Raw genomic sequence first — 20659 nt, forward strand, 5'->3', positions numbered from 1 at the left:
ACTCGAGATGGAGAATCAGAATCTGCATTTCAATGGAGACACTGGGGCTCAGCCACCCGCTCCGTCAGCGCTTCAGCTGGGGAAGGAGAAGGAGCCCACATCTCTGGGGACATCAGTGCCCAACACAGAGCTACTGCCTGGGCTTAGATAACCAGGAGCCCTCACGGCACAAATCAACATCTCACACTAAAGGTCAAGTGGGTAAGTGGTGTCCTCGCCTTGCAGCAGGAGCGTTCGCCCTGAGCAACCACAGGCTAGCGTGTGGCTCCAACGCCCTTCTCCTGCAGCCCCAACCCCTGGGCCCTTCTGGGACAAAGGCTTTCACCATCATTCTGTCGCCAAGGTATGGGAGGCTGGGGCTGAGCAGGCTCTGAGGGCACCAGAAAAATACTGGCTTGCTATTCCTTTGGCCCTATTTGCTCTCACGACAGTAAAACACCACCTGAGCAAGCGGCAGCCCTGCTTTTAACACCCTGAAGGCTGCTGTGGAGGAACACAAGCGACAGACGCTCTTCAAGTGCTTCATTTCAGTAAGGCACAGACCTCCCAACCTGCAGTCCAAGCCCAGGGCACACTCACCAAAGGAGACATCACCGAAGTGGAGGGAAGGTACATTGAAATGGAGAGTTGGTCCAATGACACAGCCCCTGTAAGGACAAAGGCAGAGGAGGAACTGGCTTGGTTAAAAAGAACTGCAAAGCATTCAGCTTTTGTTACCACCGGGACAGGGAAAAGCTGGTCTCAGCACCACAGTGGGTTTCAAACCAACCCGTCACCCTCGTGCTCGACTAAGACATTAGACGACACCCTTTTTTCTCTGCTCCATCACCAAATGAGGTAGGTGGGAGATGATTACCCAGAGATGGCTACAGATGTGCCCACCAGGCTCCTAGAACCCTCCTCACCTGACAGTCAAGGTCACAGGCTCAGGGGACCCACCCACACTGAACCGGAATTCTTCTGTGAATGGCCCCAGGATGGTGGAACTGAAGGAGATCCGGAGGACTTGGAGGCCATCTGGTGAAATGATGCCCTCCTGGGGGTGGAAGGAGAAGCAGGAGCCCAGAGCCGTCCCTGGAGGGACCAAGCTGAAGGGGGCATCGATGACTCCTTTGTTAAACAGGATCGCCTGCAGCAGCAAGAAATCAAAATGGAAATACATGAGGAATCTTCCTTCCTTACAGAAGGCTGATTTCTTCTCTAATTAGACATCTATAAAAGGCAGAAGATGCCACGTGTTGCTGCTTGGCTGAAGCTAAAGAACACACAACGGGACAGGTTCTGCCTTTGGGCTTTTGCATGCAGAACAGCGATAACTTCACAGAAACTGAGTCACCCTGGGCTTATTCCACTGACACAGAGCAGTCCGCTTGGACTTGCATCACCAAGGCGATGCAGACCTGCCCCAAAGAGCAGCAAAGGGCGGTCACAGCATTACTAGCGCATCGCCACCTAACTGCTTCTGCTCCAGACGAGCCCAGTCCCGCCAAGGGCAAACACATTCAGCTCCCATTGCCGCCAACAAGCTCATCTGATGTGGAAAATACCTCGGGACAGCCCTATAACCAGCTTCAGCAGCACTCCCCGACTCTGCTAGGGTACGTCAGTGAGGCTCATTTTATTCTTTTCTTTCATCCGAGAGTCTCTCTGTCTTTGCTCAACCAGACACGTCAAGAAAGGGCGAGAGTGAGGTGCATAGCAGCTCCTCCTAGTCTAAAGAATTTCTCTTTCACAAATATTCACAGCCATCATCTGCCAATTTACCATTATTTACTGTTCCAACAAGCGACGCAATCCTGCGGCGCTTGGTGAGATTCAGCTCTCTTCACGTTCAGCAAGGAGCGCCCACACCTGCCTGTGAGTACCAGCACGCTGTTGGTCACCAGACCTACCCAAAAGCAAAGCTCTACAGTTTCCGATGGCTGCAGGTGACATCCTGCCATTTCTGCGCTCCCAACTACCTGCTCTGGAGGTTTTTTCCCTAATTTCTGTCCCCCCAAAACCTGTCAGAAAAACTGAGACAGAAGCAGACATACAGCCCTTATTTTCCAGTTTTGCAGCTGCTGTTGAAAACATTCACCTATTCCAACTCTGCACTGGTAACTGGAAAACTACTCATGTGTTTTACACCTTAGTTACAAATTGCACTTAGGGATCCTGCGCTGAGGTTCACCTCCAGTCTGGCTGCTCAATACAGCACCTACAGTATCATCTACTCATTCACATTTTCTCAAGTAATGAAAAAAAATAATTTATATAAATAGACTCCATAAAGTATCAGCATTAAAAATGCATAGAGCGCACAAGATTTTGGTAAGAAAACCCCTTAACATGTCCTTCCCTGCCACAGTCAAGCTTTTGAAAGCATCTGGCACGACGTATTGCCTCATTTTCTACCTCTTTCAGTTGCTGTATTTTTTTGGGGGGGTTAGATTTTTGGGGTTTTGGGGGTTTGTTTTTTGGGGGGGTTTTGGTTTTTTTGGGTTGTTTTTTTTCTTTGTGTGGGTTTTGGTGGTTTGTTTTTTTTGACAGAAAACTTGCCATCATGGGTGGGGGGAGGGAAACATGTAGAAAGCTCCTCTGCTTCATTTCCAGAACTGCTCTGCTCTGTTCACAGAGCCAGAGGTGCACCAGGTCTGAAGGGTGGCAGGAGGCTGGTCAGCAGGGAAAGCGCTCCCGGTGCCTGCGCGGGCAGCTCTGTGCGGGGAGGCTGGCCGGCTTCCCTCCGGCGCCAGGAGCCAGGAGGATGCGCTTCACTGAAAGGTGTTTGCAACGGACTCGAGTTGGAACACAACACGTTTGTTCCAGCTGCTTTTTAACCGCCAGGGTACCAGGGTGCAGTGATTCTAGGGCTGAAACAAAAGCCTCTGGATCCTGACCTTTTTGACCCGGTGTTGCTTTCATGTGTCAAGGGCTGGTTTTTCTGCATGAAGCCTCCCAGCTGGTCTCAAAGGGAGGTTGCCAAAAAGCAGGGATCGGGGCTTTGGGAACAACAGACACACCCTTCAGACCCCATCAAAACTATCCAGATTCTGCAAAACCTCCCACATTTCACTCACGTCAAATATTCCGTGCTCACAACTGCCGGCATTGCCAGAAATCCCGCAGGCCCACAAAGCTCACCGCTGCCCCAGGAGCCATCAGGATCCACCCCAACCCCAGAAAACCCCACTGCTCACCTCATAGCTCTGGGCTGATCCAACAAAAACCTTCCCGATGTCCAGCTGGTCAAAGCTGAAGCGCAGCTGGGGCCCTATGCCGCTCCCTTTGATGCGCAGGGGCAGCCTGGTCTCACGGCCTGGGGAGAGATTGCCATGTCAGTACAGAATTCCTTCGGTTCGCCTGGATTTTCCAGGCAGCCTCGGAGCCAGTCCCTGACTCCGGGCTGGGTGGCACCAGCACTAGGTGCTCCGCGAGAAGATACAGGACCCCTCTCTTCCCTCAGGAGATATACTTCGGGGCTGGCTTCTCATTTCTAACTGAGCCCTCGGGCTGCTTTATAACTTAGCAATCACTTTGCACCCTGAAGAAGATATGCTGCGCATAAAAGACAATTTCGGAATTCCTTCCCATGCACTTAGACAAGCTTTGAAATCCGTTCAGTGAAGGCACAAAGCTCACAAAACAGAACCAAAGATAAAAACCTGCTGTCTGTATCGCTGCCATCAGAGATGACCGCACAGGAGCTGAGAAGGAAGAGCCCAAGCAAGGCCCAGCAGCCGGCTGACAGCCGCACCCCAGCAGCCTGCTGAACCCTGCGCAGTTACCGTATCAATAAAAAGCTGTTTCATGGCCTTTGCATCCGTCAGCTTGGAGCAGTAAGGACGGGATCAAAGCAGCTGGGTTAGTGATCTCAGCACCCTCCAGAACGGGAGCCTGGCTGCTGGGGACCACTGGCCTCGCACCTCCTTCCTCTTAGATGGGGAAAATCATTTCCCTGGATGGAAATCTGACAGGGACCTCCCGCTCTTGAAAACCACCTCAAGCAGCACCACACAGACGGAGAGGAAGGACAAGGTAACCTGAACCACGGAGCTTGCTGCAAGCATTCCCTGCCCCGTGCCAGCACAGCAAAGCCGTCACACCTCTGTAAGGGCAAAGGCAGCGTAACGCGGTGGGTCAGTGATAACTGCTCCCAGCAAAAGCCGTGACAGCACTTCTGTCAGCCAGGAGGAGCATAAAGCTTGTCTAGCAGACTGCTCGCACTGTGCTTCCTGGGCAGGGAGCTCACCCTGCTGAGGGCAGCGAGCCCTGTACAACACTACGCAGATGCAGCACGGACTTCGAGCCACGAGGTGACTGGTCCCACGCAGGGAGAGCGGCACACGCCTGGTACTTTCACAGACACCCTGCGCTCAGCGGGGCTCAGCCACCTACGGTCTGGCAGCGCCTGGAGAGCGGGAGGTGACCCAGCGGCAGGGGGCACGTTTCACTCAGCTCCTACCGCCTCAGGAGCCTGACAGTGCATCCATGGATCCAAGGCTCATCTTGCAGGTCTACAGGGGCTCAGTGCTCGTCCACCAAAGCTCTTCTGCGGTGTAGCTCTCTGGCCTTTACAAACACCTTGCAGCAGAGCAAATGCCTGGTAGGAAGGCTTATCCCCTCGCTGCTTTGGCTGCTCTAGAGCCATCAGTGGTCAGAGCCAGGCATCCTAAGCCCTGGCTCTGCACAGACCAGCTGGAAGCCACAGGGACAGCAGGAAGGTGCCGGCGCTGCCCTGCTGACCACCGGCCCTTCCTAGCAAGTCCACGGGGACCAAGGGGGCTGGAAGAGTATTTGTGCCCTGCCTTTGCGGTGGGTGGCAGGAGGAGGAGAAAGGAGCCGTACCTGAGATGTCGCAGTAGGCTGTTTGTTGATAGACTCGGGCTTCTCGGGGTTTGAAGATCACCTTAATTTCAATTGAAGAATTTGGCCAGACATCTCCCTCCTAAAACAGAAGCAGACAACAAACCATTTATCCTCAAACACTACATTTCTTGTTTTCAACCACAGCCCTGTAAGCCTTTATTTAGAGCACCAATGAAGAGCAAGAAGCAAACAGCACTTATCCAGGTTTGTAAGACTTTGGAAGCAGCTGCAAAAAATGTCAGTCCCTTACCTTTACTAGCACCTGGTAAAGGCTTTTTTTTTTTTTCTTAATTAGGGTTCTAATAAAGGAACCCAACTGGCTGGCTTCAGCAAATCAAGCATTTCTTCAGAAGTACCAGCTGATCTAAGCACAAGGCACCTTTTCCTCCAACCCTTCCCTTGCATCCCTGTCTCCCTATGGCCATGGGAATGTTTTACCCAGATCAGAAGAGAGTCAGCAAGTCAAAGGGATTTTTCCACTCTTCGTTACAAACGTGCTGCCTCTTATACCCTCAACCTGTACGTGCATTTAACTCTTTAATGGATTCTGGTGAGTCAGGGCACTCGGCACCAAGCAGAACAAGCCCTCCTGGGGAGCAGTGAAGACCAGGCTCCTCCTGCCCTGTGCCGCCAGCACTGAGCCAGCTCGCAGGCTCTTCCAGCTGATGGATGACCTGAGAAGGGAGCTGAGAGTCACATGCAGCCCAGTCCTCTCTGCAAGGTGCGTACATCCCTGTTTCCCTGAACACAGGCTCAAACAAGAAAAGATGGCATTTGCTTACAGCTCCACACCTACTGCAACCAGCAAGCTCTTTACCTTGCCAGGCTCTTGCTCCGGGATTTAACTCCGGCCCATGGTACCAGTGTGTGCGCAACCGCTGCTTCCTCAGGGTCTTCATTCTCTCCCCCTCTCTCAGAGTCCTGGCACTGGTGCTCAGTCCCAGGGAGCCTCGTCATGTGTTTTCAGAGACATCCCTGGCTTCTAAAGGCTCTTGCTTCTTGCGACCGGTTTCAACAAAGGCACCACTGATATTCCCCTCAGTCCCCAGCACTACAAATGCTTCTTCATCCATTTGTTGGCATAAATATATGCATCTCTGACAACCGTAATAATATTTTAAAGCAATGAAAAAAATTGGGAAGACCACAAAAAGAACAGTTATTTTTCTATGCACAAAGCTTGATTCTGCTTGCTGCTGGGTATTCTCCGTGCTTTGTCCAGGGGAATCTTGAACTGAGTGGAGCCTCCAGCACTGCCACAGCATAAATATTAAACAACTATAATACTTCCCATCAACTTAGCACATAGAGCTCAGAGGCCAGCCCCCACAAAAATTAAAGAGCTATGACATGCTGAGTTACTGGGCTGCAGCTACAATGATTCCCTAATGCACAGCCTGCTCAGAGGGAAGAACAGGTAGAGAGAACCGTTTCCAACTCCAACAAACCAAGCGTAAGAACACAGAAGAAACAATAAAGTCACCTGGATTTTTCTCAAAACCTAGAGAAAACACTTTGCCAGATCAAACGGACTTTGTGTTTCTACCCAGCAAGCAACTGGAGGAAGATGAAGCATTACTAGATGATAACACACTCGCTTGAGGAAGCAAACTGGGGACACCAGCCTGCAACCCACAGTCAGCGTACGAGACAGCAGATCCCTCGGGTCCTGCTGGGATGCTGCACAGACTCAAAAGCGTCCAGAGAGTAATCTTGAATTTACAGGAATAAAAGCCTTTGGGGTGCTGCTCCGAACAACATAAGCCCTGCTACGACACCTGGAGCTTGCCTAAGCCGAGCCACTGAGAAGAAACACTCAGATGACGGATTTCCCTGGCTTGGCTAATTAGAGTCTAATAACTCACCAGCGCTCCTCACCCAGCTGCTCGCTGTATGTTTAACAGACTGAATTCAGTGGTCTCACCCTGGGCCGGCAGTCCCTGGGGGGGTGGGGGGGGGGGGGGGCGTGCATTAGGCAGCTGCTTGCATTTGCTTCCAGCCTGACAGCTGTAGCTGAACACACACCCCGGCTCACCGGCGTTCTGCGCTCCTCCTTAAAGGGCACTGCGTGGGCTGAGCTGCCCAGTGGTGCCCTTAGATCCTCCAGCTGCTGGGGCCCTCTGCCCAGAGAGCTGCTGACAGCCCTCGCTCAGCTCCTGCGCGACAAACTGTGCCTTGCCAGGCTTACCAGCACCACCCGCCACACAAACCATCGCTGCTGCTGTGCTGAGGAAGGACGTTAATGAAATGCTGAGAGTAGTGACGATGCTTGAGGTCTTCATCTTAGAGGGGCACCAAGCGGGGAAGGAGAGCGCATCCTGAGCCTTCAAACCAAATCTCTCCTTCCACTGAGGCCAGAAAACAAGCTTCTGGCAGCCTAAGGCAGCAGTATCAGTCTTTCAGGTCAACTATCTAGCAAAATACTCTTTTGCTGCTCGTCTCTGCTGGATCACAAGCCAGTGGTACTCACTGGTCTATTTTATGTGCCGCCATCAGATATATTGGCCCTGTGGACGCTTCGGGGCAGTTTGGTTATTACTCAGAGGCTGACAGAGGCAATACATCTCCCGTTAATGGAAGCAAGTGTAACACAATTCATAAGCAAAAACGAAGCTAAGCGGGAAAGGAAGAAAATTAAAAAGAACCGTTGGCCTGGTGAATACGTATCTGCTAACAACAGCGCGCTTTTCCAGCTGAGTGAGTTTAGCTGACTTTGGGATTCGATGAACTCCAAGGCCAGCACATCTGTGACAGAAATACAGCCGACATCTCCGATAAATCAAATCGGAGACACGCTCAGAAAGCCAGACTTACACAACAGCTTGTCTCCCACAGGCTTGGATGGCTGCTCGGAATGTTCATGGTCACATGCTAATTCCAAAATCACTGCCTCCTTTTTTGTTATTATTTTCATCCACAAGTTAACCCCATACAGGCTGAAATAACCCGCTGCAGCTTCCACAGAGAGCAACACCTGGCAGCTACCGGCCCGCTTACACAGCAAAGCTGCTGCACAAACCCTGCAAAGCCACCCTGCCCAGAGAGCCTTTCCAAGGCTATCGTCCCTCCAGCGGCCTCCTAACCTCTGGGAACCTCCAGCCGCTTCTTCCAAGGGTTTGATTCTTTTTATAGGGTGCTCCCAGGGTGATAGGTGGGAAGAGCAGCAGCCGCTTTTGGCCAGAAGGTCCAAGGCAGCAAGGTCCAGGCTCTGGTGGGGCCCCTCCAGCAGATTTACACGGCGCTGCCAGAAGGGGCCTGCCCAAGCTAAAAGTTACGGGGCTGTCACCGGGGAGAAGGTTGTGGAAGTCGGCGGCAGTGCATTCTTAGATTTTACACTTGATAAAGAGGAAAAAATACTAACATTTGATGTGAAGACACCCATATGCCGGGGGGGAAGACAGACACGAGCAAAACTCTGAATGTGAAACTCATTGTTCCATAGATCATGGAATTAATGGGAATCACAAGATTGATAATGCTGGACAGGACAGAAGGGGAGAGGCTCCTGCAGCAGCCCACTTACGCTCAGTCCTAGAGCAAACTATAACATCAACACAGCCATTTAGGAAAGGTTTCCACTCAAGGCGTGAGGCCAGGCTACACTCTGGGTCCGTACAGCGCTACAGGGAGCACCAGGACTCAGTGGGCAGCCAGGCTGCTGGACCTCACCCTAATGCACTTCAGGAGCCCAAGAGCAGGTTAAGCTCGTTATGGAGGTATAGTCGGCTGTACCGCAGCAGGAGCCCTGGGACACGCTCCAAAACCAGCTGACACACTGCAGGATGCTCTTCATGTTCAGCTGATCAGCTCCCACTCCCTGCTACAGCCCTGCTGCTCCGACACAGGCTCTTGGTCACATCACGCTGCTCTCAGCTGCGGCGGTGTGAAACTGCAGCTGTGCTGACATGGGGGGCTCTCAGCCTTGTACGGGCTATAGGAGCAACCAAGAAGAGAACACGATCCCCTTCCTTAAAAATAAATAATAAAACAATAGTTTCACCTATTTTACAAGAAAGAAGAGGCTAAGATTATTCTAGGGTTTGCTCCAAGATGAGAAGGGATTTTACACTGCTCAGACAGCAGGCACTCGTCATCTCAGACCACACAAATACTCAGAATCAGGGCTCTAGTTAATTGAAGGACATGAGGTTTTGTTTGCATAAATACAAAAGCAAAAAGTTTTCTCTAAGCGTGCAACAGAACTCAAAAAAGTCTGTTTAAACCCGCCAGCCTTGCGTGCAGGTCACAGACGATGCTGGGAGGGAGATTCAGGCACGGTCTAAGTCCAGATTATATGAAGGGATTGGTCTTGCCGCAATTAAACTTGGGCTGAACTTGCCCTCCTTTCCATAGAGGACCTTTTCATTCTTCAGTATGTGAACTAATACTCATGGTTAATCCCCATACGCTACGTGTAAGGAGTGCCCTTATATATAATCATCGATACCTCGGAACACTGTCAGGACACTTAGGAAGTGCCCTTAATTTACAGCCCTTGCAGCAGAGCTCAGCTTTAGGCAGGCTCTCAGCGCCTGCCCGGAGCTCGCAGTTTAGAAATGCTTTTTGCAACAATCTCTCCCAGCCTCACTACAAACATCATGTCTTCCCTCTCGGCACATCAAGACACTGATGTGGGGATCTGCCAAGCAACCTCATTCAGGGAGGAGGAAGAGGAGGAGGAGGAGGAGGAGGAGGAAGGGAGGTTCCCAGCTACCACTTACCACTGGCTCAATGGCAAAAATATCATCAGAGAAAAGCATAGAGTCTTCCTGCACCTTTGCCCTCTGGTTCTGGAAGGCACGGGAGAGAAGGGCAAGGCGTTCTTGGAGCGTGGGGTCCACCGCGCGCTGCTTGAGAAAAGAATTCCTCTCATTCTCCTCCTGCTTCTGCAGCCTGCGACAGCGCCTGCAGCCATGGGGAGACACAAACCAAGCAGATCATTTAACAAACAACATATTTGCAGAGACTGTCATGTAAGTGCAGGAGCAGCAACGCACTGGGGGAGGAAGAGCAGCAGCAGCTCAGCAAGGGGCTGACCCCAAGCCATGGGGTCCCAAGCAGATCAGGTTATCACTCCTGCACTGGCACGGCAGGTACTTTTACGCCACACTCACAAGCTAAGAAGAGGGGTTTGAAAGCTAGCAGCCCTCAGGGGAGCCTCCTGGCTCAAGGCTACAGCCACGACTAATGGACAACCCCACCAACACCCTCAGATGGCTTTGTTGCCCGTAGAGGTGCTCGGGGGAGACGGATGGAGATGAAGGAGCACCCACTGCAGTGCTTCGCTGGGAAGCGGAGAAGCAGCCGGGCTTCAGCTGCAGGTTACCAGCATCACTTGTTTATCTTCCCCTTTGCACCGGCAGGGATAAGCAAACTGGCTGCTCCGTTGCCTACACTGCCATCCAGCAGAGGATCCCAGAGCACTTGCAAAGCAAGCTAATGCATTCGGGCATCGCATCACTTCAGTGAAATTAATGGGTTTAGGTGCATGAAGACAGAGGCCCTGAGAGCTTTGCCTGGCATTGAAACAGAGCAAGGTCTTAAAAAGATTAGTCAGGATGTGTTTGGTACTGTGCTCTGGGTGATGCTCTCTTTGTGTTGAGGTAAGAGAGAGATGGCAGGGCCTATTCCCTCCCACTGACCACGTTAAAGTAGAGGAATGTGCTCTGAATGATTAGAAAAGGTAAAGGCGTGTACTCTGAATAATTAGGAAAGGTTCCACTGAGGATGTTAAAGGAAAACCATGAGTCAGAAGATCATTGAACAAAGAAAGTTGAAAGGTTTACTCCACCTAGATCCCACCTATTATGAATAGAATGATTAGATGTCAAAATCAAATGAATATGTATGTAAAGATGTTGTAACCTCTCACAAAAACTGTATAAATTACCCGACTTTTCACCGAAAACTTCGGAGCTAGTTTGTCCGGTGCAAATCGGTAGCTCCCCAGTGTTGCACGAAATAAATACCTTTGCTGCTTAAAGACAAAATTAGTCTCTGAGCTGTTACTCTGTGCCGTTTTGGCATCAGCATTAGCCAATAAAGAAGTCAGCACCAGCACCTCTGAATCCAAACCCTTACATCCAGCCTTGAACCACTTCACCTTTTTCCTCTTTTGGGCCTTCTCCACAGAGCTTTGACACAGGTCACCTCTCCCTTACTTGGTAGTTGTAGCAGCGATCATTGCAGCATTGAAAGCTCACAACCGAGAGGTGAGAAGGGAGCACTGCTGCAGAGCACTTGCTTCCCAGCTGGCACGTTGCTGTGCCCCCTTCACGCTCCAGTCCCCCGGCCACCAAGAACCAGCAGGTGACTACTCGAGGGGGATGAGGGGAAGGCTCCGTACACAGAAAATCGAGGCAACACGCTATAAACAGGACAGCAGTCACCACCCAGCTGAATTCCAATACAATCAGCAAGGAAACACAGTCACGGACGTTACTAGCGGCACATAGACAGAGCCTCGGGCAGATGCTGTCACCGGTGCCAAAAATACTTTCTTTGGCTCGCTCCCAGTGGAGTGTCGTGGGAAATGTTTCTCCATGGCTGACCTACAGCGCTGTGCATGAGGAGGGCTTCCAGCCACCGACATGAGCAACCCTCAACTCAGCCTTCAGCAACGGACAAGAATCCCACCGCTACATCCCAGAAAGTCCTGCAGGAGGGAGACAGAGCAAACCCCTGGGTAGACCTTGTGAGAGCCAGGTCTTTCTGGGTGACAGCCAAGCACAGGCTGCTGCACTGCCTCCTCCCATTGTCAAAGTCCTCTCTGCTCTCAAAAGATCTCAAAAGCTGCTCCGACAGCAGCACAGTGGCCTCGGAGCCATGACCACCCCTAAGACTGCAAGTAAGGAAGAACAAAGCGCCCTGGTCACAGTAAAGAACACAGGCTGGCACGAGATCAAGCGTCACTGCAAAAAAATTGGGGAAACACGTTAACTGTGGCGAAAGCTGGTCGCTTCTGAGGGGAGAGAGGATCGCTCAGGGTCCCATCTGTGACGGGCAGCTGGGGAGAGATGCGAAAAGAATGGTGCAGGGAAGTACCAAGACAAGGTCATGAGATTTTTTCCTTTAGCACACTGCGCTTGCACCAAAGTCATGCACTGTGTAATTAAAAACAGAGAACACTGGAAAACTAGTTTTGGCCTTCAAGGCTTTTCTGACCTAATTACATTGAACTTTATTTGCTCAGAAGCCCTTAAAAAGTGCTCCAGTTGAAGGCAGTTTCCTGATCAGCTCTGGGTTCAGACTAACTCCTATACACCTACAGCCGTCCAACTCTGAAAAGTCACACAAGGACCCCCCTACATCACCCCAGCTTTGAAGTGTCACTTCCAGTGCCTCCCCCTGGGCTAGAAGCATTTCCTTCCTGCCCCAAACGGAATTTCAAAGCTTCAGAGACACCCTTTGGAGAGCCTGCCCCACCTCTCAGCACCATGAAGACACAGGTGCTGACGCCCAAAGGCACTTCCAAGTCCTGTCCCTGCCTTCCCCGCAGAACCCTCCACCTCCGAACTCTCCCCAGCCCCGGAGAAGGGGCAGGGATACCTCGCTGTGCTGGAAGCCGGGACAGCGCGAGGCAATTCAGCATCCTACAGCCGGATGGCCTCAACGTTCGGGGCCAGCAAAGCACCCTGCCCTGCGCACTACTGCAAAAGCAGGCTGAAGAAGGTTGCCATCCTACCAGAGCTGGAGGGGAAGAAACTGCAGTGAATATCACAGCAGGTACGCTGCCTGCAGCTGTTAGGTGCTACCGCTCAACGCCGCCCCAGGTAAGGAGGGCCGACACTTTCCTCAGCCTCACAGACCCCCTGCGAGCCCAGGGACCTGGCCTCACTGATTTAGGGCTCCCATAGACGGGAATTTGCTCTCCGAGGAAATGCAGTCATTGCAATCAACCTTTCCTCCCCAAAACATCAGCTGGAACATGGATGGAACCAGAATGGGAAGCACCGAGCTCCATTACCCTGAAGCCCATGGACACAGACCCGGATGCGGTGGATGCTTTATTTCTCCTACACCATCCAAAAAAGCACCAACATCCCTCTGAGGCCGTATGGTAGTTTCACTCCTGGGCAGTGTGTCTTACTGAAAGGAATCTTTCCAACGAACCTCAGCTTCTCCTGATCCTCCTCCTCTTGAGTAAGAAAAGCCTTCCACTGGAAGTGGGCTATGATTTTACTCCGGTTGTGGATGACCACACATCTGTGATTTGACAGCGTGATGTAGGTCTTCCCAACTGCCAAGGAGTTTCTGTCCAGCCTGATGTTGACATCTTCAGCGGCTCCATGAAGGCTTGTGTGCGTATCTTCACCTAGAACGAAGCAAAAGGCAGACATTGCTCATCGCCCTTGCTGATGGGAGTACAAGGAACGGAGGAAACCACAGGGAACAGAAGTGTCACAGCTTTTAGCTGTGTGAGCAGTTCCACAGATCAATATATTTATTGCACCCCAAGAGCTGCAGGTGTACAGCATGAGGATGTCCTGGGCACCACCTTAAGCACCTTATTTCTGGGTGGGCTTGTAGACATTTATCCCCAAGGCAACACTATCTACAGGGAGACGTTTTCAGTGTGCCCAGGTGGCCTTTGGGTTGCCATCCCACCTGGGTCACAGGGAATTCTGCATCCAAAGTCATTCAGGTGACTCTGAGGAGGCCCCACCTCGGTCACGGCTCGCCCAGAGTCTCCTGCAAGCACGCCACCAGGGTTGTGTCTCTCCTGATCCCTTGTTGCCAACATGACAAGATGCCTGGGGCATGCAGGCAGAAGAGGGAGGTGAAGAGAAACAGGCAAAGTGACAGCCCACGGCAGGATGGGACGCGGATGAGAACTTCACCGTGTTGGAGCAGCAGTGCCCTCACTTGCTGTGGGTCTGTGAAGATATGTCAGAATGAGACCGGTGGGGCACGGCCCACACCAACCTGCCCATCACAGCCCTGCAAGCCCATTTCTTCTGCCTGGAGCCTGCTGGTGCCTATGCCTGAGCGTGCAAGTCTACACCGAGTATTCCCAAGCTGTCCCACAACCCGAGCGAGCACACCTTTGCTTTCCGCCTCAGACCGAGCTGAAGAGGAGAGAGTCCCTGGCTGCGCACAGCAGCCGATTAACGCCTGGAGTCTTGCTGGAGCACCTGCCAGCACTTCACCCTCCAGAAGAGACCCCCACCAAAGCGTCCCTCACTGCCAGAGCTTCCAAACCTTCATTCTTCCTACCAAGCAACTCCCAGGAGTCAACTAAGCACAAACTTGAGCACCGAGCCTACTCTGCCTGTTGCAGGTGAGGGCCTCCCAGGTGAGAAGCAAACCCCAAACACGAGACATTCTCCATCGAAATGGCACTTCTGTGGAGCGTGTTTAAAGCCTCAGAGCCAGCCCCAGCTGAGAAGGGCAGCGACCCGGCCATCCCTGGAGAGCATCCCTCTGCCGAGGCAGAGCCTTCCCCTCGCTGCACGGGTTACAGCAAGGCAGCCAGGGGATGGACCTGCCTTTCCAAGGCTGCCACACAAAAGCACAAGGGGAGAGCTGGCTGCCTACTGGATGGACTCCTTAAACCCTAAGCCAGACACAATCTGGCAGTATCACAGTCGTGCCGGCAAAAAGAGCCCCCCCTCTCTTGGAGGGAGGTTGGAGAACGACTCACCCTTCAAACAGATCTCTGCAGCCATTCATTCATCTCCACACATGGAGAGTTCAGCCTTCGTGCCTGTATAACCTCGACTTCTCTGCTCTTAAGGGAGCCGAGGAGGAGTGGGAGGGATTCGTGGCCAGACACGAGTTATGTTGCGAGAAACAGCAACGTCTCCAGTGACTGGACAGCCTGCTTTCTGTAACAGACAACTCAGCGTACAAAAATAACCGAGGTTCAGAAGCGTTACAGAGGCAGGCGTGCTTTATAAGCTTGCCTTCCCCCTCCGCTGAATCCTCGGCATACGTTGGCAAGCAGAGGAAGCAGGACCCAAGAACTGGGAGACATGCACAGTGCTTCGAGCATGCACAACTCCGGTTCATGGAAACATGACCTCATGCTCTACGAGACAACTAACTACTGCAAAATAAACTCCACGAAAACTATCATGGTCTCACTGTCTAAACCCATGGCCACGTGGGTCTCGAAATAATGGGTATAGTTTTGATCTTCAAAGCCAAGCTGAAGCCTTTGAAATGTAATCATTCTTTCTGCCCTTCTCCAAAGTACAGAGCAGCTTCTATATGAAGACTGAACAGGATTCCTTAACCTAGAAATCACACAAGAGATAGGTAGGTTTGTAAGAGCACAAACGGCCTGGGAAAATCCGAAGGAGGAAAAATTTGTCACCATTTGTCGTAAAACAGGAACCCAAGGGCCTGAAATAGTATTAGTCAGAAATTACAGAAGTGTAGTACCAGCACTTTCCCAAGGAATATTCCTTCCTTTGGAACGTACTGCCATGGGAGCCTACAGACGCTCATAGCTACAAACCCACAAAGCAACTGGACAAAGGCTTGGAAGGTAAAACCATCAGAAGTGATTAAACAAAGATGAGAATAAAGCCTCTAGCACAGAAAAATGCTAACTCCAGGGCCCACGAGGCAGAAAGCACATGCACTGCCTGCTTCTACACGCTTTGCTGAGCATCCCCTACTGCTGCTCTCCTGGAGAGGAGCCGGGGACACAGACACACTTACGCTCCCGGCTGACACCAGCGTCCCCCAGGGAGAGACCAGCACGCAGCCACACAGAACAAGGGCACACTCAGCCTTTGCCCCTTACCTGCTCACTTGAAGCACCAAAACATGCAGAGGTTTTGAAAGAAAAGGGTTTAGAAAGAAAAGGGTTTAGAAGAGTCTGCAAAGCAAGTTTAACAGTCTTCTGCTTTGAAGGACGCAGAGCGTGGGCACCATGCAGTGTCCCGCACTTACCTGTGTCGTAGTGTACTGTCAGGGACCCGGAATAATCACCCGTCTTCTGTGGGTGGAAGTCCACTGTTACTTGCACGGCATCACCAATCCCAAGAGTCCCAGCAGAGGGATCGACAGAGAAAGGGCTGCAACACAGAGAGGCACATCAGGATTACTGTGGGACATTTGGGGACTATGTGGCTGTCTCGTTCACTCCAGCTCACCTGCGCAAGCAAGAAGCAAACAAACCACAGTCAGCAGAAGAAAAAGAGAACAGACAGTATCAGAAACTGAGCCACCAACTCAACTCCTGAAGAGCTCCAGCCCTCAGAACATCCTATGCTATAAAACGACCTCGTCTCCCCCATACCCTGCATCCAGTTCTCTGCAGCAAGGCTCAAGAGTCTGACTGCTAGCAATACGATCGGAGGAGGGTTTTTGAAGAGCACGGAGATGGTGAGGGTTATTTGCATGCACAGCTTGACACAGACTTCCTCAGGAATCCGTCTTTTCCTGCCACCTATACACCTCAAGAGATACAAATGTCAAGGCAGTGAGATTGCAGCCTGGAAATCAGACAGGGAGAAGAGAATTTCTTCTTGAAGACCAGAGAATAACTGGAGTTTAATTTGCAGAATTCAACTCTTTTTTTTTTTTTTTTTTACCTTGAAAGCATCCTGGTTTTGCCTAAGAAAGGGCACATTTTAACAGTGTTTCAGTGAAAGCTGCTCTAAGCAAAGAAAAATCTCTATGAGTGCAAAGGCACATTAGAGTGATACAATAACAAGGGAACAAGACACAAAAGGAGTACCCATTTACAACCTGAACAATTAGATCTCTGGCTAAATGAAGCACCATCAGCAGGAGCGTATCGAGGCAAGTTTAACAGGAGCTTTTCGGTGTATTCACAAGCAATGCAATCTGGGGCTCCGGGTTGTAATCCAAGCTTGGTAACTGTTTGCTTGGCCCGCTGGGGGAATTCTGTGCAATGTGTTGGAAATAATTATGAAAACGTGTTGGTGTACTTTAGATTTAACACGAGCAATTATGATTTGTGGCCAGGTAAACAGCTCTCGGCTGACAGACACATAATTCAGTTCTTTAACGCTCAGGGAAAAGTCAGGTGCAACATGCTCCTGCACAACAGCAGCTGGGCTTTGTGACTCCTGTACAGCCTCACTTAGAAAGCAAAAGTTACTGGCTTTAGTGCTTTGCTGGTGGTCAATTTGTCACCTCAAAAACACCTTCCAGAGAGTTTCCCAGTGATTAGGGAATGCAGCACACAAAAATAATGAGAAAATCTGGAGCCATGCACGAGCTGAGCTTCATTCATGGAAGTAGTGACAGCTGATGACATTGCTGGAGTTCCTGCTCATTAAGGAGATATTGCTGCAATTAGGGGCCTGACCTGCTCCCCTGACAACAGCAAGAACATTGGCAGTGACTAATGGGGAAGCACTGGGCCTGCAATGTTCACGTGCTGGACCTGAGACACCTGGGAGGGAGGAGGAAAGCCAAGGCGCCGCCAGCCTCAGAACTGGATTGTTCTACATGGCCCTGCACCTGCACTGGGGGTTGTGCCTGGTTATACTGGGCAGGGCTCTGCTGGTGCTTGGCTAGCATCACTGCCTGCTGGGGGAAAGGCACAGAAAAATTCCCCCAACTTTTTTTTTTTTTTCCCTCCCCCCCCCCCCCCCCCCCCCGAAACATGGCCAGAACAGAAAAGCTGCTGGTTAAGGGCCACACTTCAGCACCACCTCCCATCCCATCCCCTTGTCTGCATACCCCTGCCCTCAGATAGCTGGGATGGGCATAACACTCCTGAGGATGACTTCAGGGGATGCCCGAGAAAGAAGGTATCTTCCCATCTTCAAATTATCAGAAGAAGAGGATCCCACCAAGGTCAGGACTCATTCTCAGGACTGAGAAACAGAGCACAAGTCAGACACCGCACCTCCTGCCTCCCACCCCACGCTGTACCCACAGGACAACTTTGTTACTGCTGTCGCGGGAGCTTGGTATCCCTCACGTAGACCTGGTTCTCCAAGACCCAGAGGGATGCAAGGTCCATGCTTAACCTGAACTCTGAATTTCAGTCCACATCACTAAGCTGTTCCCTGCAGCCTACAGATAAGAGATGCTAAGGAAACGTCCCTGACACACTAATAGCCACATGAAAGCCACTGCCAAGAGATGAAGCTGGCAGGCTAAACTCTGGCCTTCTCTCCATTAATTGTGAGCTGTTCTTTAGGATAATTCTTGTCCTGTTAGATCTACCCTGTTAGTGAATCACTACTGCTCCTGAAAAAACAGGAAACATAAGGTTTGGAGGTTTTTTAACAGCTTCTTTTCTGACATCCTTTTTAACTATGTCCATTTGTACGTTTGCTTTGTTGTACAACATCTAAACTGTCACAGGTCCAGATCTCCCAGCGGTGCCTTGCAATCCCCAGCTTGTATAAACTCCTCTAGCCACACCAGCCTGAGGGAGACCTTCCCGTCAGAACCTGCTGAGATCTTGCCCGTTACTGCCCTGCAGAAAGGGAGCAACACCAGACTAGTAAGCAATTTCATAGGGATCTGTTCTGGCATCTGTTGTCCTGTCCTTGTACATCCTGTGGTAACTCTCCAATCCCACACCTCGATGTCGTATATGGGTACTACAGGGGGCTCCTAGCACTGCACCTTGTAGCATCATTTCCTGAGCTTTCAGAGCCTGATGGGCCATTCCTTAATGTATCTTCTCAGTCGGATCCTCTCTGGCGCCATAGCACAGCGTAGCACAAGGTCTGTAACGTCAGGAAAAGGCAGTGCTGCGCTGAGATCTGCTTCCAGACGCCATTTTCAACTGAAACGTACTGGAATGACATTTATCTCCCTGAATGCCATGGAGAAGAAACTCGTTATCCAGCCTTAACAATGAGAACGACAGGAAGAGACTTTCTATATTTACACTAGTACTGCTCTGACTCTCCAGCCTGCTTGTCACGCCAGCTGGGAGGCCACTTCTTTTCTGCTGGGGTTGCTGGAGCCACTGAGCTCACCTGGGACCTCGGGGCAGGTACCTGAGCAACTTCTCACAGCACAAGCAGCAGGGAACCCACTGTCACACAGTGCAGTCCCCAGCACTGGCTGGAAGAACCGCTCCTGGCACACCATGGCCTCATCGCACAGGGAGAAAGAACGTGGGGGTTCTGCTCTCGGGCTGCAAGGGGATGTGCTGACCTGGTCAAGAGGGGGGAACACTTGGATTCTGAGTGGGGGATACAAGCTTGGGGCACTACGGTCCAGATACTGGAGGGCTGGGCTGCCATTCACTGGGACACAGCAGAACTGCATGCAGCCGAGGGATGGGAAATGCAGCCACCTGTATTTGGGGTGGAAGAATCCCTGGCAGTACAGGCTGGAGGGCACAAAAGCCTTTCTACGGAAAGGGAGCTTAGAGGCTGCAGCACAGGACATACAGGGAGATGCTGGGATAAAGGGCTTTGCACAGCCTGGAGGAGGACAGAGCAAGGCTGGTATTACCCGATCTTACTTCTCATGTTGTGTGCACACCCGACTGAACTTTGACACTGGTCTTGCTTTGAGCGCCGTGTTTGGTCAGATGATCTCCAGAGGTCCCTTCCAAAGTTATTCTGAGTTTCTCTTCTCCATCAGCCCAATTCCATTTCACATATAGCCCCCAAATTTCTCATATTTCCTATACATTTGTGCATATATCCAAGCAGATGGTAGACAGACAGGCATTGGAGGAACTCAACCTCTAAGAAAGTTCCCAATGAAGAATCCATTATGACATTTTGCTGAACACTTAAAGCAAAAAAAATAAAAACAGCAGAAACACAGGAACTTCAGAGTATTTAAAAAGAAATCTGAATGAAAGTGGAGGCGACTTCATTAGAATAAAACGCTGCTTATACTCAAAGATTTAAATCATCAGTTTGAAATTTCAAACTGGCTTTCAAAAATTCGTAATGAAATGGAAGAGATGACTGATGCCTTCAGCTGACATGGGAAATCTTACCAGCTTTTGATCTCTGCACACACACAATCCAGTTATTCAGAATTGTACTTTTTTGTGTGTCATATGAAATAAAGCTTTTGTAACACTTCCCATCTCTCTGTTGCAAATCAGGACTGAAAAATTTAATGGCTGAAGTTCAGCATAAAATCCGTATCAAGCAGGATTCAACACACGCTGGATCACTCAACAGAATAGTTGGCAAGGACATTGCCAAGAGATGCCAGACACGACTGGGTATCTGTTTTGGTGGTGACGACTAGATCTGGAAATCCCAGAGGGAAGCTGTACAGGGATTTACAAGGTCCTGCCTACGTATTTCCACAGTGAAAAGCAGCAGCCTGCTTGAATAGCATCCTGGAAGCTTCCATAGCCTTGCCAGGCTTTGGTAGGAGCCTCTTGGACCCTCATGTTTCCCAGGAGAAAGAGCAAAGAGCCTTCTCTTGACCCCTGTTTTCCTGGGGAAGAAACTGAAGCAACTCAGGTGCACTAAGGCAGATGGCAGGTCTTTGCTGTGTTCTGGACCTCAGCTCCTGCACCAAGACCTCTGGGACCAAGCAACTCGGAGCTAACTACCAGCCAGCTGAACTGGTTTCCTTGCAGGTGCAGTTCAGCAAACTGGAAAAACAGTGACTGTCTTCTCAGACCAACAGGAACAGTACAGGCTGTCCACGACACAGCACACATCAGGCACTTGACCAGGAGACTGCCCAAATACCACGTGCTTGTGGCCTCCCAAGGAACGCGTATATTTGGCCAACAGGGCCACATAACCATTTCAGAAGGTACTGAGGATCAAGGAGGTTGGTGGTGGCTACTACAGCATGCTAGAGCACTTTCCAGGAGATCTGAGAGAGACAAAGCTCTAGAAAAGGCTCCCAACCCACGCACCAGGTATTTGCTGCA

General features: G+C 51.0%; 1 pseudogene; it reads right to left on the reverse strand.

Annotated features, from left to right (window-relative positions):
- Nucleotides 1-20659, reverse strand: part of LOC130159856 (hydrocephalus-inducing protein-like) — a 100064-nt pseudogene that overhangs the window by 65501 nt on the left and 13904 nt on the right.

The sequence above is a fragment of the Falco biarmicus genome, chromosome 16 (assembly GCF_023638135.1).
Source record: "Falco biarmicus isolate bFalBia1 chromosome 16, bFalBia1.pri, whole genome shotgun sequence".
NCBI classification, from domain to species: Eukaryota; Metazoa; Chordata; class Aves; order Falconiformes; family Falconidae; genus Falco; species Falco biarmicus.